Source organism: Gorilla gorilla, chromosome 5 (assembly GCF_029281585.2).
Source record: "Gorilla gorilla gorilla isolate KB3781 chromosome 5, NHGRI_mGorGor1-v2.1_pri, whole genome shotgun sequence".
Classification (NCBI taxonomy): Eukaryota; Metazoa; Chordata; class Mammalia; order Primates; family Hominidae; genus Gorilla; species Gorilla gorilla.
This window is the reverse complement of record NC_073229.2, coordinates 64,299,919-64,319,734: the sequence shown is the minus strand read 5'-3', so window position 1 is coordinate 64,319,734 and position 19,816 is coordinate 64,299,919. Positions and strand designations below refer to the sequence as shown.

General features: G+C 35.9%; 1 long non-coding RNA gene across 1 annotated transcript in view; it reads right to left on the bottom strand.

The window, feature by feature from the left end:
- LOC109027309 (uncharacterized) overlaps positions 1–19,816 on the bottom strand; it is a 41,887-nt gene continuing 22,071 nt past the window's right edge. The window contains exons 2-3 of the long non-coding RNA XR_002006444.3: positions 3,107–3,281; positions 1–1,106 (exon numbers count right to left, since the gene is read on the bottom strand). This is a non-coding gene — a long non-coding RNA (uncharacterized lncRNA). The remainder of the gene's footprint in view (positions 1,107–3,106; positions 3,282–19,816) is intronic.

The window sequence follows — 19,816 nt, the reverse complement described above, 5'->3', positions numbered from 1 at the left end:
TTTTTTTCTTGTAAATTTGTTTGAGTTCATTGTAGATTCTGGATATTAGCTCTTTGTCAGATGAGTAGGCTGCAAAAATTTTTTCCCATTTTGTAGGTTGCCTGTTCACTCTGATGGTAGTTTCTTTTGCTGTGCAGAAGCTCTTTAGTTTAATTAGATCCCATTTGTCAATTTTGGCTTTTGTTGCCATTGCTTTTGGTGTTTTAGACATGAAGTCCTTGCCCATGCCTATGTCCTGAATGGTAATGCCTAGGTTTTGTTCTAGGGTTTTTATGGTTTTAGGTCTAATGTTTAAGTCTTTAATCCATCTTGAGTTAATTTTTGTATAAGGTGTAAGGAAGGGATCCAGTTTCAGCTTTCTACATATGGCTAGCCAGTTTTCCCAGCGCCATTTATTAAATAGGGAATCCTTTCCCCATTGCTTGTTTTTCTCAGGTTTGTCAAAGATCAGATAGTTGTAGATATGTGGCATTATTTCTGAGGGCTCTGTTCTGTTCCATTGATCTATATCTCTGTTTTGGTACCAGTACCATACTGTTTTGGTGAAAATGGCCATACTGTCCAAGGTAATTTATAGATTCAATGCCATCCCCATCAAGCTACCAATGACTTTCTTCACAGAATTGGAAAAAACTACTTTAAAGTTCATATGGAACCAAAAAAGAGCCTGCATCGCCAAGTCAATCCTAAGCCAAAAGAACAAAGCTGGAGGCATCACACTACCTGACTTCAAACTATAATACAAGGCTACAGTAACCAAAACATTTTTTAATTGATTGTGGTAACACTTGTACAACTCTGTGAATATACTAAAAGCCATTGAATCTTATACTTTAAATGGGTGAATTATATGCCATCTCAACTTTATCTCCATAACGCTGTTAAAAACCGGCTATTGTGAAGGATATTCAATGAGAGGAGTGCGACTCAGAATACAAGACAGATGTGCAAAAAATACAACTTTTACATACCCTATAAAACACCACGATTCCTGATTCTGTGGTCCTGTTCTTGTAGGCCAGCTGCAAATTCCTTAAGAGAAACTACTTCTGAGGGCGCCCTCTGCTTCTCAGCATCACCGTGGAATTAGGGATATTACCTATTACCTAGAAAGAGAGACAAGCACCTCCATTCACCAGGATTTCAAGTTTGCCTCTGTCATCATTACAGCCCATTGAAATCCCATGGTGCCCTGTGGTTTCTAGGCCTCACTCAGCATGGCTAGGAACACTGGAGCCTGCGTTCCCTTCTGCCCTGACTTTTTTGGTCTCACAGTTCCATCAGACCTTTCGGGACTCAGGTCTCTAGGGCTCAGCCATCTCATCTCTTGCCAGTCTAGTGGAAGATCTTGCTAGTCTAGGGAAAACCCCCCTTTGCTCCCTTCTTCAGGCTTCTCTGTGGTGTCCCTCTAACTCAATTCTCCTTGATCTTTAAAAGTTGGTATTGACGGCTTCTAAAAACCACAGCCTATCTAAATTGTATGTTTGGCCAGACCCGGTGGCTCACACCTGTAATCCCAGCACTAGGAGGCCAGAGCGGGTGGATCACTTGAGGTCAGTAGTTTGAGATCAGCCTGGCCAACAAGGTGAAACCCCGTCTCTACTAAAAATACAAAATTAGCCGGACGTGGTGGCACATGCCTGTAGTCCCAACTACTTGGGAGGCTGAGGCAGGAGAATCACTTGAACCCAGGAGGTGGAGGTTGCAGTGAGGCAAGATGGCACCACTGCACTCCAGCCTGGGCAACAAGAGTGAAACTCCATCTCAAAATAAATAAATCGTGTGGACAGAAATGGCTTACATGGCAAACATATCCAGAAAATAATAGAAATCGTTACATTCTACTCTTCTAGTGCAGCAAAGGAAAGGACAAATGGAACAACTAAATTGCTATAGTAGTGCATTCTGAAGGTTTATATGTCTTGATAGAGTGATGCTATAGAGTGACTTAAAGATAATACTAAACATGGATTGTTACTTTGTATCTGGTATTGTGTAAGTACTTTATATGCACTACTTTTCTTCTTTCAAGAACAAATAAGAAACATACTTACAAGGAAATATTGATTTTGGTCCTCAGTTCCAAGAAATGTGACAAACTGATTCATAAAATAAGCATTCTGAAATTGTTTGCAATACTTTATTGAGTGAGTTTAGGTAAAAAACCAGAGATTCGTCTAGTTACCTACGCTGGTAGAAATAAGGAATGTTGTTTAATTTTTCAACTTTATTTCCTCATCGGAAGAAATGGAAGCATGGTTTTCACTACAGAAAAAGAGCTCTAGGGCAATGTTTTCCTTTGCAACACTGAAGAGAGACCAGCCCCTCTCCTGTGGGGAGTGCCTAGGATAAAGAAGGAAGGCCTCCATCCTGGACTGCATAGTAGGAATAGAGGAACAAAGCTCTAACCCAACTTCCTGTTGTTCCCTGAGTCACACCTTAAGGATTTTCTCCTCAGTAACTGAGAAGTCTGGGCTATAATAGAGGAGTTCTCAGACCCCCTACATGTGTCACATTCTATGATTGCTGTACATATATGGTTGCACAAAGTGTGTCGCATCAGTCGGTGCCCACTGAAAGCAGAATTTGTGGCATTAATGTCACTGCTATAGATCTTTCTGCACCTTTTGTCGTGCAGCAGATAAAGTACCAGGCAGCTCAGAGCAGTGGAAAGAACACTTAATTTTGACCCAAACCTCTCCATCCTGATTCTGGCTAATCCATTTACTAGCTCTGTTTCTACTCAGTCTCCCAGCCACAGTTCTTATCCTACAAAACAAGGATACCTGCTACCTCACCCTACTGCTTACATCCAGTCACTTCATGAATTCTGTAGCTGATAAAGTGTCATACAGTTATAAGACACAATAATGATTAAAAACATTTCTGGATCAACTTCCTGACCCCTTCTATTTACGTTTTCCTGTAAATTGAAGTCATTATTCACTGCGGCTCTCAACACTGTCAGACCCAGGAAACTTCTAGTTGTCATTTTTCTGGAATCCTATTTTTGTGTTTCTCCAGTAGCTGGAACCACTGCCACTCTGCTTGTCAGTCTCAGACATCCTGATTCTCACTCACCATTCTAGATGAACAAGCCTCTTACCTGAGATCCACGTATTTCACATTCTCCTCTGCCAGGTTGCTGTGAATAACTTCAGTTCTTCAGTAACTAAATTTTAAGAGGGCTCTAGCTCCTTTACTTTCTCCTGTGGAAGAGGCCACAAAGAATCCTGGAACTGCCTTTTCCATGAAAGTGCTCCAGGAGGTCAAGATCAAAACTAAACATAAAAGACAAAAATGGTGGTTTGGTCCCCAAGTTGCATTTTTGGCATTCTTTTCCCATCCTGTGTTAATCTGTCATCTAGCCAAAAAAGAAAAACAAGTAAAAAATAAAAGCAAGGCATTGTCCCCTGTAGATCAGGGTTGGAAACACAAATGGATTAAACATCATAAAAATGTTTTTAGGTGAGCCCTAAAACGGTAATTCAATTTGTAAGATTCTACACACTGAGATTTTGCTGAACTTTCTCTATAGCATAATGTGTCATTCAAGGCAGCTTCATGGAAAGCCAAAGACTATGTTTGAAAACATTCATCCGGTTATTATCTACAATGAACCAAAAGAATGTCGACACTGAAGTGATGGGAGAAGGAGGCAGAGAGAGACAGAGAGAGAGACAGAGAGAGAATGCACCCTGCCCTCAAGGATGTCCCTATTACAGAGGGACTATATCCCTCCCAAGAGCCTGCCTAACATCACATACCTATTACAAGCCTTTGAGATAGCTACTAATATTATCTGCATTTTTCAAAAGAGGAAACAGACACAGAGAGGTTGGGTGACTTGCCTAAAGTCACACAGGTAGTAGATAGCCAGTCAGAATTCAATGCAGGCATTTTGGCTGCAGAATCTGTGCTCTTAACTGTGTCTCTGCTTCCTCCTGTATAGACACTGTCAGCGCTTTTCCCCCAGGGTATGAGTCAGATAGAGATATTTCAGATGCTGCATTGATAGCTTTCAAATTCCCACATCTCTAAACACTAAGGAGACAATGATCTCTTCCAGTAATTTCTAAGCCCAAATGTATTTGAGACTTTTAAAATATCATGGAGCAGTGCTGTCCACCAGGAGGATGGTTTAGTGCATTTTTAGTTTTTACTTTAAAAATCTGTTTTCTCTAAGTGTTTTCATACTTTCTACACTGCCATCAATAATATATAATCAGAGAAAGGAAACTTAAACAGGAATAAGCAGCATTCACTTTTTCTAGCTTCTTAGTCACGTTATCAAGATTCTTCAGTGATTTTACTCTGAAAATATCCACTGAATTCCATCAACATTCCATTATCCCACAGGGCCAATCTTCAGAATTATGAATTGACATGTAGAAAGTGGTAAGAGCAGTAGATGCTACAGATTTCAATATATTTCCAACAAAATAGAAATCAGTAGGCAATAACTACCATTTCTAATGCTTGATAGTATAGTTGGATAAAAGAGTCTATTCAACCTTCCACAAATTCTCTGAGGCAATTAGTTGCTATGAAATATTGCTTTCACTAGAATATTTTAGCTCACTGCCTGCTTCCCTTCTCAACATTCATCCATTACTCCCACCAACTCTCTCTCTCTCACACACACACACACACCACAAGTGTTCCCAGGACTTTCTGAAATATGGGGCACACATTCTTATCATAAGATTATATAAATAAAATTAAATATAAAAACTGTGGAAGTAACAGAGCACAAACATCATAAACATAATAGATGCTGAAATAACTGCTACTGTTAATATTTGAGAGTGACTGAAGTGTTGGGTTACCCCTCAGTGGTGGGCATCACATCTATACCTTCCAGAACCCAAAGGAGGTGCTATCATCTGAGACATGTTCTCCGCCCTTTAAAAATGTTATTATCCATGTTTTCTTTAATGCTGAAAACTGCAGATCCCTTGCTTTGTGCCTTTGTTCTTTCATACAGAGACACTTTCTTCCATCTCTGGTTTTCTTTTGCTGAGCAAGGAGCCTTTTCCAATCTCTTGAGGTCTGAAACTTTCTCACCAAACTGACTCCCCTTTCCTCTGGAGACAGGCAGCATTGCATTTTTGTAGGCTCCTTTGCAGTAAGGTGTGGCCCTGTGACTGAGTTCTGACCAATAATGTGGACAAAAGTGATGCGCAACTAACTTCCAGGACTGGCTGGGCCGTAATAAAAGCTTCCATGCACTGCTCTGTTTTCTTCCTCCACATACCAGCAGGAATTATGGATTCAGTGATGGTTCTCAGGCTACAGGGGATGGTGGAGAAACAAATAGAAGAAGTCTGGATCCCTAAATGACTGTATGGAGAAGGGTCACCTCCTCCCAGCACAACCCACATTAAAATGTAAAAATAGCAAATAATATACTTTTACAATGTTAAGCCACTAAAATTTGGAAGTTGTTAGTTCCAGCAGATAACTTATCTTGTACGTTTACATAAGAGTTATATAACATAATTTAAATGCTATGTTGTCATTTGGATCAGACTTAAATAAGCCTCAACATCACTTGAAAATTATTTCTGTTACCATGCCATGAAGAAAACTAAACTGAGTTTTCTCAGTTTGGAGAGCAAATACCATAAAATGAAGCCAAATTAATTTAGACCTGTTTAAAAATTTAATTGATTTGATTTACTCTAGCTTATTCACCAATAAATGGAATGTGGTGAAATGATCGTCATATATCTTTCAGATTTTTATGTTCTATTTACATGGGTTTTCAAGAGCTTTGTTCCAACGAGCTTGTTTTGTGATTCTGAGCTCCTTCAGAAAGTAGTTTCATATTTAATAAATCATGTTTGATTGTTGCTAAGCATCCTTTTGGTGCAAATTAATAACAACACAAGCATTAGCTTCAAAAGCCAAATACAGGATGGGGCTGGAGCAAAGGATGCTAGACTGACTGCCCTCTGACTTTCAAAACCAGGAGATTTGACATGTGAATCTCTGTAACAATTTGTTTTTCTTTTGTTTTGGCTTCTTCTCTAGTAAAGAAGAAAATAAGAATACAATATTGTGATTGTGAATTGCTCAATGTTGATTAGCTCCTCTCTAATTCTTGTGCTAAAAAGAAAGCTCATCTGCAGAAGGCAAAAATGCTGCCAGGTGGAGAAGGATGGCTGATCCAGGACTGAGCTGACCGCAATATGAAGGGAAATGAAATGGTTTTGTGTAGTCATATTAGGCACTGGAACCTGCAAATGAAGCCAAGGGTCAGTTACCGAAGGGGAGACACATGTAGGAACATGAACCTGAAGACAGCTGCTAAACCAAAAGATTGAGCATCAGAGGAGCAAGCTCAGGCTTAACAAATAGTGAGAATGACAGCAGGATATTCAACCATGGTGACAGTTTAGGGCTGAATTTGTTTAGCCCATGCAAAACCCAAGCCTGGAAGGCTTCGCCTTACCATTTAGCTTTATCCTGCAAGCTTGCTGGGTCCTGAGGGCCTCTGAGTGTTGCGAGTGGTAGAGGCAGCTGGCAGGTGGTGGAGGATAAGGGAGGGGATTATTCACAAAAAGCAAGTCGATCTTGGCTGAAACAAAGATACAGGGCTCAAATGAAGATCACACCTACTGATAAACAGGCAAAGTGCCATTGTTGCTGAAGGAAAATCTTCATCCTGTGCCAGCACGAAGGAAAGCTAGTGTGGCAGTTGAGTACAGGGCTCCCAAAGTGTAGCCTGGGGCACTACGATGGCGCCTCCTTTTGTCCCCAGCTGTGGCCAATGGGAGATATTGATGAAGTAGAGGCTGGGCCATCCTCAGACACTGACCTGGCTCCTCTTCCTGTTCCCTTCAGGTCATGCAGCCTCCTCTTTCCCCTGTGACCTCTTTTCTTTATTTTCCCTTCATATTGTCTCTCCTTCTGCCAGAGACTGTTTCTCTAATCAAGGAGTGGGAGTGAACAGAAGCTTTTCTATTTCTCACATTTTCTTTTTGTCCCATTTGCATTGGCCAAAGCAAGTCATACACCCTAGCCAAGTATCAGTGTGGCAAGCCTTATAGTCTTCTTTTAGAGAATAGCCGTCATCCTCCACAAGCACCTTCTAACCAGTCTTTGGTGGATAGGATTGGACCTGTAGACTCTCAGGGTAGGGCCAACCTATTTCAGATGGGATGGATCAAAGGGACAGAGAGAAACGGTTTTGACATGAAGCTTGAAGAAAATATTGAAGTCAGATATAAACCCCAGGAAGATTTTGGCCTCAGTGAGGAAAGTGAAAAGAAGGTTCATTTGTAAACATTACCAGAATACTTAGATTAGTATTAATTGATAAAATTGAGTTAATGAATGACCTCTCTGGGTTTGATCAAGTTAGCTTAAAAGAGAAAAATGTTACTGGCTCATTGTTAGCTTGGTGCAAAAGTAATTGCAGTTTTTGCCATTAAAAATAATTAATTTTGCGCCAATCTAATACATGCAATAGGAACTTTGAGCCTTAGTTTTATGGATTTGGATGGGAATGCTAGAAGAATGTAATAATGAAATCTTTGGGAAAAATTGTATTCTATAAATAAGGAGAGCTCCACAGTTACAAAGATTTTGGCAAATATGATTTAAATGTCAGTGAAGGAGTTTCAGTCTACATTTGAATGGAATCTTTTCCTTCTTGTCCTTTTCTTGCTGTTATTGTTCCTCCCCTTTCTCCACTCTCTTCCTCCTTTTCTTTATTCTTCTTCTTATTCTCCTTCCTCTTTTCTTCTTCTTCTTTTCTTCTTCTCCTTCTTCTTTTTCTTCTCCTTCTTCTTTATCTTCTTCTTTATCTAATTCCTCCTTCCTCTTCCACTTCCCTCCCCCTCTCCCCCTTCTTCTCTTCCTTTTTCTCCTCCTCCTTCTTCCTCATCCTCAGTCTGATCAACCTCCCTCCTTCTCCTGTCTTCTTTCCTTCTTCCTTAGTATTCTTTTCCTCAAGTATTTATACTGCCACTTTTGAAATTCTTTGAATATTTTGTCAATTCTCAAGGATTTTTTCAAATGTAGCTTTTTAAATACTAAAAACATACACTGATTGTATCAATTAGAATTATATTTGGCTGTATATGATGGAAAAATCCCAAATAACAATTATGTAAACATACCAGGTTCATTATCCCACATTAAAGAAGCCAGAGTTCAGCAGCCCAGGACTGGTTTCACCCTCCATAGTGTCATAAACTTGACACCAAGAAGGGCAAGGAGACCTGGTAAGGTCACACATCAAGTCAGCAGAACTTGGACTGCTGGAAAGCAAGACAAGTTTTGTAACTCGAACAATGGAGCTTCAAGTGATTTCTAAATTTAGCTTATTTTGAACTTGTCTTTATTCTCCTTATTGTCCTCTTTTCTTTGATTTCTTTCAGCTCCTTTGTTGGTTTTATCTTCCCTTTGCAGCATCCTTGCAACAAAATATACCACATGGTCTTATTCTCCAGGAAGACAGTAACTGTCAGAAATATAGAAGTCACTACCTCTGAGGTGGTGCAGACACATGCCTGTGGTCCTGATGGATAGCTGGGAGGTAATAAGATGGATTGCCCAGAACTTCAAAATGGAGTCCAAATGCAAAAAATCAGAGGGAATTCACACAATCACAAAATGCAACACAAGGGACCCATTGACTTAAGGCATTTTTTTGGTGCTTCTTGCTTTTTTCTCTATTAATAACTGTTGGGTTATACTAATATCACAAGTAGGCAGTGGATGTGGTAGAAAAGGATGTGGGCTTTGATTTCAAATCTACTGGACTTATATTCAGATATTACCTATCTACCAGTTAAGTGTCTTGGGAAAGTTATTTCTATAACCCCACTTTCCTCATGTATCAAATGGAGGTAATAGTCTCCACTCCGCAGGTCTGTTGTCAGGATTAAAAGAGATGATACACATGAAATTTTTGGCTCTTTGATTTTAAACAAATAACTACAAACTACAGAAAAACAAGCCATATGAAAATTTATGTTTACAAAATTAGGTAAATTAGTTATTAATAATATGAATTTTAAATAATAACTACACTGGTTTAAAACATGTCATCCTCAAAGGGAATGCAAAGTCTCATTTACATAAAACAAATCTAATGTACACACAATTCGAGGAGTAAACTGATGTCTGTTTTACTCATTGCTGGATCTAGAACTAGAATGGTTTTGGGCACATGGGAAATTTTCAGTAAATATTTGTTGAATGAATGAATACATGAATGAATGAAATAACTTTCTATTCTATATGTACTTGGCACCATAGTAGCTGTTGGAAATACAAATGACTCAACTTTCATGCGTCTTAGATTCTAAGTCAAGACAAAACAGTAAAATGATTTCAGATACTGATAAATACTATGAGGAAAATTAAACAGGGTTATGTAATAAAAATTGATTCAAGGAATGTGAAGGAGGCAAAAAGAGGCTGAGATTGGATGGTCAGAGAATTCCTGAGTGATAGGAAAGGACCAGTTATGGAAAGATCTAGATTTGTTGTTGAAGATTTCCTTAACAAGCACTGTATATATTTATTTGACTTATGCTAATAGAAATCTATTTAGCACATTTTGGAAGCATTTTCTTAAGTTATAAGTTAGTCACAAGGTTTATAGTCATAGATGCAGATACTATTCTATATTCTACAAAACTCGGGAATTCTGAGACTTTAGGGTCTCCAAGAAACTAACGTTGAAATGGGCAGTATTTTCAAAAGCATGTTCCAGTAGACATAAGATGGTTACAGATGTATCCCTCAAAAAAAAAAGAAAAAGAGAGAGAAAAGGTCCTGTGGTCAAATACACTTGGTAACCAGTCCATGAGCACTAACATATTAAGGTCTTGAGAAGTTCTGAAGCAGAGAAACACATACTACATGTATTCCAATGTTTTCTGAACATATTTTCAAAATTTTGTTTTATTTTTTTTCTCTGTGCACTTATTGACATCAATATGCAGTTTGAGAAATACTGTTATAACATAAAAGATGAGGCTTTGGTACAAAGGGAAAAGAGAAAGATAACCCTATGCCACACTTATACACTGTTGGTGGGAGTGTAAATTACTTCAGCCATTGTGGAAGACAGTGTGGCAATTCCTCAAAGACCTAAAGACAGAAATACCATTTGACTCAGTGATCCCATTACTTCGTATATACCCAAAGGAATATAAACCTTCCTATTATAAAGACACATGCACATGTACGTTCATTGCAGCACTATTCACGATAGCAAAGACATGGAATCAACCTAAATGTCCATCAATAGTAGACTGGATAAAGAAAATGTGGTAGATACACACCACGGAATACTATGCAGCTGTAAAAAAGAATGAGATTATGTCCTTTGCAGGGACATGGATGGAGCTGGAGGCCATTATCCTTAGCATACTAACACAGGAACAGAAAACTGAATACCACATATTAGTGGGAGCTGAATGATGAGAACACATGGACACAGAGGGGAACAGCACACACTGAGGCCTACTGAAGGATGGAGGGTGGGAGAGGATCAGGAAAAACAACTTGTGGGTACTAGGCTTAATACCTGGGTGATGAAATAATCTGTACAACAAATTCCATGACACAAGTTTACCTGTGTAACAAACCTACACTTGTACCCTTGAACTTAAAATTAAAGTTGAAAAAAAGAAAGATAATCCTTTGTCATAAGCCTTGCAGTTCCAAAATGGTATATTTACACAGACTTACCAGAAACTTAAAATAAGCTCCAGATATCATATGTACATACATTGTCTACTTTGACCAAACTGTTGACCTGATAAGACAGATGATCACGTTTAGTTTTTGCATACTAGAGGTTTTTAAAGTTGCTCTGCTTTGAAAGTGGGATGTATTTGCATTTCCTCTATAATTTTATGAGAATTAATGACAGTCAAGTGTATCTGTTTTTTTATTTTGTTTCATTTTGTTTTGTTTGTGTAAGGCAAGCAGTGGAATATGCCAGGAATTTTGTGAGCTTTGAACATGTGAACACCACACTTAGCTCTATAACTCCATCACTTGCTAGAGGTGGTTTTAGGCAGATTACTCAAACTTTCTGAACTTCACTTTTCTCATCTGCAAATGGGGATTGTAATAGCCATATCCTACTTTTTGGGGGATAAGTCAAGCTGGTGTAAAGGACTTGCAGGAGAATGTCACTGTGGCCACTTTCTGAAATGTTTACTTGGGGACTCTAGAGTCCTTCCTCTGAAAATCTTTTTAATCCCCCTCTGGAGATTCAGTGGGAAAAAACAGAATGTTTGCTGTTTGTTTCTATAGTGATGACTCATGGAGTGCTGATTTATTGAATCAATTAGTGAAGAAGTAAAATTAATGTCTTATTATATAGGTGTGAAATAAGCTATTCAGTCAATGCCATAAGCAAGGGCTTATCTAGATACTTTATCTCACCCAAACCAAGCTAACAAGAGTCAGTGGCCAGCAAAAGAGTCTCTCTTTAGTTCCCTAAATATTCTAAAGATGTAGACAATCTCAACAACTAACAACTGAATTCATCACATCAACTGCGTAATAATAACTATGGATGTTCTCCAACTATTGTTCCCATGACAGAATCGGTAAGAGGATTTGGCCTGCCTAGGTCTTAGATGACTACACTATTTCCAGTGGACCACACACAACCAAGTGCAACAATGATGTAACATTAGTAAAACTGATTAGGTTAAGAACACTATTTTAGAAGATTGTTTAACAAACATATTTTTAGGCCTTAGAGAATGTTCATGAAGGATTTTAAGCCCACTTGTGCAGAGGACTCCTGTATCACATAATGTAAGTGCTCAGGAATTATCTCATGAGTCATTCCTAATATTAACCAAAAGTTGAAATAGTGGTATGTTCTTTTGGTTTGATTGTTTAGTTCTAATCTTAGTGTTGATTTTAGAACTGTGGAATATAAAAATGGAACCATACTACTGGCATGAAGAGAGGAAAGCAGTGTATCATGGGAACTAGGGGAGTTGGATCATTCCACTGCATATTCTTCCTTCTTATAGGACATTTTGCTTGCTGGTAGAAAATGAATACAGTTATTTAATGCATCTCTTTCATTAGAATGCTGTATTAAAAATAAATTATGATCAGATTAGGAAGAATCCTGGACTTCAGAGGCCAGAGACATAATTTTGGTGTTGATTCTACCATCTATGTACCTTAGGCAAGTTACTCCCTGAGCCTTACTTTGCTCTTCTATAAAATGATGACTTCACTGATTATTTCTAAGACATCTTTCAGTGTTCTAATTCTATCATAGTCCAAAATCCATGACCTTTTCTTTCTTTTCTGATTTTTAAGGCATTCAGATATCTTGCTTTTTTGCTACTTTTCTACTGATTTGCTTCATGTTATGCCTTTCAAGAAGCCCAAGTTATTCCAGCCTCCACAAGGCTACTACTGGAGTATCAGGAGAGAGGTGAGGTGGTATTTGTGATGGTAGAGGCAAAGCCCCCCTTTTCCTGAATCACAAAATTCATGAGATTGAACTTTAGGTTTATGTGTTGGTCTTTTTCTGTACCTGCTGCAGGCACTATATTGGATTCCAATACCTGGCAAAAGTAAACTTGATCAATAATGGTTGACTTTCAGGCAGGGTGTGGTGGCTCACCCCTGTAATCCCAGCACTTTGGGAGGCCAAGGTGGGTGGATCAGTTGAGGTCAGGAGTTCGAGACCAGCCTGACCGAGATGGTGAAATCCCGTCTCTACTAAAAATACAAACATCAGCCGGATGTGGTGGCTCACACTTGTAATCCCAGCTACTCGGGAGGCTGAGACAGGAGAACTGCTTGATTCTGGGAGGCAGAGGTTGCAGTGAGCTGAGATGGCACCATCGCACTCTAGCCTGGGCAACAGAGTGAGTAAGACTCCATCTCAAAGAATAAAAAAATAAAAAATAAAAATAAAAATGAAAAAGAAAATTGGTGACTTTCATCAATCAAAATTTTCTTTTACCATCACCATCTTCTCTGACCTGAACAATATACCAGGCATTACTTAGACAGTGAGAAAAGTTAAAGAATTTGTCTCTGTTATTGAGGTCTTCATATTCCAGCTAAAGTAAAAAGGCTTGCACAGAGAAGTACATGATAACATAGACAAGAGGATAGCATGGGTGTTCAATTGTGTGGGATTGGAAAAAAGTGCATGAAAACTCCTACAGGGGAGTGGGTACCGTGGAAAAAATAGTTTGGATAACACTTCCTGGGGAAACTGAATGCTAAACTTTGAAGAGTGGGAAGATTTAGTATGATAAGTGGCAGATATAATAACAATTGAGAAAAGTTATAAAGAAAAAATATAAAAAGGTGCTGGGTAGAGACACCGATTTCCCATTATCTACTCATCTTGTGAACTAAACCTTGCCAAACAGTGTCCTCAAGGCAAAGCACAATCCACTGGGGCATACATCCAAGGATGAGGAACTTTGCTGAAACGAAAGGGGAAGGGAATTTGTACAGGAAAGTATAATTCAGCCTGAAAGTAGAAAATCCAGTAATTAACTTGACTTTTCCTTAGCAATTGTAGCAGTTGAGTTTATCCCAGGGCCTAAAAAACTTTTGGGTTATAAGGGAATCCTAGTGGCTGCACTTGACTGGCTAAGTTCATCTCTTATATAATATGTATTTTTTCTGGGCTTGTGGGTGAGAATCAGAACCTTCTTTCAGTATGAGGTGGAAAGGTGAGTGAAGTTACTTCAAGTTCCATGACTATTGAGAAAGGTATCAGTCACAGTAATTTTTTTTCAAGCTAGAAGAGACATTAAGAATACCCAGGACTAACAAACCTGCAGGTTCTGCACATGTATCCCAGAACTTAAAGTATAATAATAATAATAAAAAAGAGTACCCAGGTCTTCATTTTATATATGGGAGAATAAGGCCCACAGAAGTTTGGGTAACTTATCCAAAGTCATCATAACCGTATATACATGAGAACCACTGGGTTATAATTTTGCTGTCATGTCATTCTTTTAAAGAAAATTATTGGCATTATTTTTCCTATCTCTCTCCCATAACAATAAAATCCCTTTCTGATCCTGCCCTAAAACACAACCATTTTTTAGCACCCCATGTGTGCCCCACTTCTTATGTCCTTAGATACTAACCTGAAGAAAAATTACACAAAGAATACATATTTCTTGTGGGAATATTTAAAAACATAGATAAGCACAAAAAGGAAAATGAAAAGCCATCTTCAAGTCCCTAGAGAAAACCAGAGCTATATATTCCATGTATCCTTCCTATGCATATTATAATATTAAAAATATTATAAACATATTTTAATCTAAAAATGGAATTTTACTATTTTTATACTACTATTTTAGTATGCTATTTTTCATATAATATTTGTAAGCAACTTTTCATGTGAATGTATATACTCCTACAGCCCCATTCTTGACTCTACATAAAAAAAGAATTGGAGTCATTTCTGGTGAATTGCTTAAACCCATTCCATAAAATGCAAAGTTTCTCCAGAAATACTGACCCTGCTTGAAAAAAATGCATTTGGCTGTAGATATAGAGAAATGTGAAGCTCTTCCCCTTCTAAAATCTGGTGGTATTATCAACTCCTATTTTAAGCTTGTTTATGGAACTAGAATAATACTGAACATGGATATATAAAGGTGATTACAGCAGTTCAAGTTTGACCTTTGAAAAATCTTTCCCTGTATAAACAAAGTCTGGAATGTTTTAAAACCTCTAAGCCAGTCAATTTCTTTTTTTTATTTATCATAAACCTGAGTCAACAAGGAATGCCCAATTTATTTAAAAAGTAGGAAATGAAAATGCCTTGGTTCCTTAACCGTAAATGAAGGAGCTATCTCTGGACACCATGAGTTCCTCTCCTCGAACCTGCTGCTACACTCTCAGGGTCCTGCAAACCCGGCCTCACCCTGTAGCTCTACCTGATTCCTCAGCATTGGTGGATCGGCTCCCACGATTCTGCTTAGGCAATTTCTTCACTGTCTCACACCCATGCTGATCTCATTCCCACTTCCATATTTTTATCCCAATAAGATTTTCCATGAAACATCCATCCTCTCCTATTTCAACCCCATCCTTACTCGCAGGCCCAGCTGCGCAGCTTCCCCGGTGCAGCCATCCTAGTGAGATTCATCCCACACTTTACACTCTTATCTGGAATTTGCTGGCTCTGAAAGTAAATCTGGTGTGGTATCGCATGTCCATATATATATATATTTTTTTTTTTTTGTCCTTTAGTTTGTATCTCCTCTAAGCCTTCTGGCTCCTTTTGATAAACGTTTGTTTTAGCTTTCATTTGTGTTTTGCACAGCGATGTGTACGTTACATACTAAATACTCAGGAGATGTGTGTTCCTTTATGAATGATTGGGGGAGGGAGTAGAATCTTATTTCTGCCTATTTCTTCTTAGATGTTAGATCTTAGAAAAAAGTTCCTTAACCTCTCTGAGGTTCCTTACAATCCTGAGAACAAAGTGGAAACACTGAACCTAGAAGTCTGTCATAAAGAAAAAAGGGATTCAATGTGAAGAGCATGGGGTATAAATAAGTTAAAAAAATGTCATCTACCATCAGAAGGTCCAACGAGCTTACTTCTTTGACTTCATTAAAGGCCCCAGAAAACTAAAATATGACCCAGAATCTACAATTATTATAAAATTCTAACACTTGAAAATATTTCCCAGCATTCTCAAAAGTAAATACATCTATTATATATATATATATAGTGTACATAGAATGACATATATAACTATATAGTACATATAAAAGATGGCTTGACTGTTACTATGGTGCATAGCCTGCTCCCAAGACTGGAAATAAGTTTGTTTCTTTGAATATTCTAGACTTTCTTCATCCCTGAAATTTACATGCATACACACACACACACACACACACACACACACACACACACTTGCATGTAATAGCTGTATTAGATAGGATGAGATTTGGCCACATATCATTTTAAATTTTACAAAATAATTTCTTAAGTAAAATATAAATATCTTTGTCTGTCACATGAGAGGTCCTGAGATAGTCAGTGGCAGTGTCTCCAGGGCAGTAGGAACTGAATCTTCTCCCTACTGCTCCACCATTATTAGCATATGGCTTTAACTTTCTAATGCAAGATGACTGTTTGAACTCCCTTCACTAGAAGAAGGAAAGGCAAAAAAGAAGGGCCAGCTTCCTTCCTTTTAAGGGCCTCCTAGAAGTAGCACACTTCTACTCACTTCTCATTGGTCAAACTGTACTGGCATTGCTTTACCTTGCTACAAAAGATACCTGGAAATGTTATACTTTAACTGGATGGTAAATTCATTCAGAAAAAAAATGAGAGTTATTTTATTAAAGAAGAAGGGGAACATGTATATTGGAAATGCTATTGCAATGCCTATAATTCAATGTCTTGCAATCATAAAATACACTTTATATAGCTTCTCTGCTTAGTTCAAATAGATATGAAATAGAAAAGTGAAGGTTACGGAATTCTTAGAATGAAACCCAGAGTGGGTAAGTTAGTAATAGTAGTAAGAAACTTTAAAACTGAAATTTTATATGATAGAGGTATTTCAGAGATCAGGTAGGGAAAGAAAAACAATTAAGGGGATGATAACTGAAGAAGCTTCAATGCTTCCAAATAGTAAAACTTCCAAAGTGTTGGGTTCACTTTCTCTTAAAGTATGAAGTTTGATAGTAAGAAATTCAATGAAATGTTTGGGATCTTATCTCCAAATTTAAAATATGGTATTGTAAAAATAGTTTCCTCTAGTTCTTAAATTAGGAAGGAAAGAAAGAAAGAAGGAAGAAAGGAGGGGGGAGAGGAAGGGAGGGAAGGAGGAAAGAAGGAAAGGAGAGGGAAGGAAGAAGAAAGGAAGGGACAGATTGGGATTGGAAAAATAAATTAGTTTTAGCTCCAAATAATGAAACACTCATTAACATTCACATTAAATTGTAAAAGAAGCAAGAAGCCTGAATGTAAGGAGAGTTTCTAGATTATTAAATAAACATATTATAAAACATAATATATAATATGATCCCTTTTTATGAATGTCACATTCTTACAACTTTTCTATACATTTGAAGTTATTTCCAAACAAATTTAAAAGGACTGAAATGAACATCAATACTGCAACAAGCTATCACCACACTCTTGTTAGAATGGCTATTATCAAAGAGGCAAGAGGTAAGGGTGTGGGGAAAGTGTTGGCAAGGGTGTGGAGAAAAGGGAACTCTTGCACACTGTTGGCAAGGATGCAAATTGATACAGCTATTATAGAAAACAGTATGGAGGTCTCTCAAAAAATTAAAAGTAGAACTACTACATGATTCAGTCATCCCACTTCAGGATATATAAATGAAATAAAATGAAGAAAATGAAATTAGTATCTTGAAGAGATATCTGCACCTTATGCATTATTCACAGTAGCCGTGGAATCAACGTGTGTCCATCAACAAATACATGGATCAAGAAAAAATATATTATGTATATGATGGAATATTATTCAGCCTTAGAAAAGGAAATCTTTCCATTTGTGACAACAGAGATGACCCTACAGGACATTATGCTAAGTGGAATAAGCCAGACATAGAAAGATGAATACAGCAATAGCTCATTTGTATGTGGAATCTGAAAAAGTTGAACTCACATAGAACCAGCAAGTAGAGTAGGAGCCAGGGGATGCCTGGAGCTAGAGGATGGGGAAAATGGGTATATGTTGGCCAAAGGGTACAAACTCTCAGTTATAAGATGAGTAAATTTTGGGGATCTATTGCATGGCATGTGACTACAGTTAATAATACTGTATTATGTGCTTTAAATTTCCTAAGATAGTAGATATTAAGTGTTCTCACTATAAAAAAGTGGTAATCATGTGAGGTGATGGATATGTTAATTAGCTTGGTTGGGGTAATCATCTTACAATGCAAAAATATATCAAATCATCGTATTGTACACCTTAAACATATACAAATTTTATTTTGTCAATTATACCCCAATGAATCTTGGGGGAGGGAAGACAACATATGTTTGTTAGATATATAGAAAAATAGATAATGGATGGATGTAAAGAGAAATCAGTATATAGATAGATGGATACAGAATTTGAAAGATGGGGAGGGTTGGGGGAGCATGAGTGGGGTTTGTAAATGAGCATTCTGCCTTCTCATGGAAACTGTAAGCTAAATAGTCGAAGTAAATGAGTGGACTGCCTGATAGCATTAACTTAAGACAGGTTAAGGGAGAGAACTGAAACTAAATGCACTAAAACCATCAACGGTGGATATCTTTGAATTGTAAGGTTATGGTGATCTCTAGTTTCTTTGTGCTTTTCTGTATGTTCTAATCTTTCTGATTTTGTTGGTAATAAATAAGAATTTGTTCTATATATTTATAGAACAAATATATAAGAATTGTTCTATATATTTATATGTGAATATAAATATATATAATATATATACTGAATATATATACTGAATACATATATATTCAGTATAAATAATATATATATTATATATAATATATATATTATATATTATATATATATTATATTATAATATAATATATAATATATATATTATAATATAATATATAATATATTATATTATATATATAAATTATATTATAATATAATATATATAATTTATATTTTATAATATATATTATATAAATATATAATATATGTGTATATATATTATATATATAAATATATAAATTTTTATATATAAATATATATATAATATTATACATTATATATAATATTATATTATAATAATTATATTATATATAATATTATATTATAATAATTATATTATATATAATATTATATTATAATATTATATTATATATAATATTATATTATAATAATTATATTATATATAATATTATATTATAATAATTATATTATATATAATATTATATTATAATAATTATATTATATATAATATTATATTATAATAATTATATTATATATAATATTATATTATAATAATTATATTATATATAATATTATATTATATTATAATAATATATAATATATAAAATATTATATATAATAATATATTATATATAATATATATAATATTATATTATAATAATATATTATATATAATATATATAATATTATAATATAATAATTATATTATATATAATATATAATATTATAATATAATAATTATATTATATATCATATATAATATTATAATATAATAATTATATTATATATAATATATAATATTATAATATAATAATTATATTATATATCATATATAATATTATAATATAATAATTATATTATATATAATTATATATTATATATAAATATATATAATATAATTATTATATTATATATAAATATATATAATATAATTATTATATTATAATATTATAATACATATAATATTATAATAATATATAATATATACTGAATATATATATATATATATATATTCAAAACCAGATCAGACCCCAGTCTATTCATCTCAGGCAACTGTATTTATCTAGAGTACCCAAAGGCTGTATGTAACACTCCTGCAGTTTAAGGTAAGACCATGACTGAGACTGATAGTTCTTATTGTGCTAGAAAGTTTAATGGCAAATGGCTCATTGTGATGGTATCCTTCATAGAACCATTGGGCAGCTATATGCAGGAAAACTTCTATCTCAGTTTAAAAATGTATGTTAATCAGGAGTTTGAAACTAGCCTGGCCAACATGGTGAAACCCCATGTTTACTAAAAATATAAAAATTAGCTGGGCATCATGGCACATACCTATAATCCCAGCAACTGAGGAAGCTGAGGCAGGATAATTGC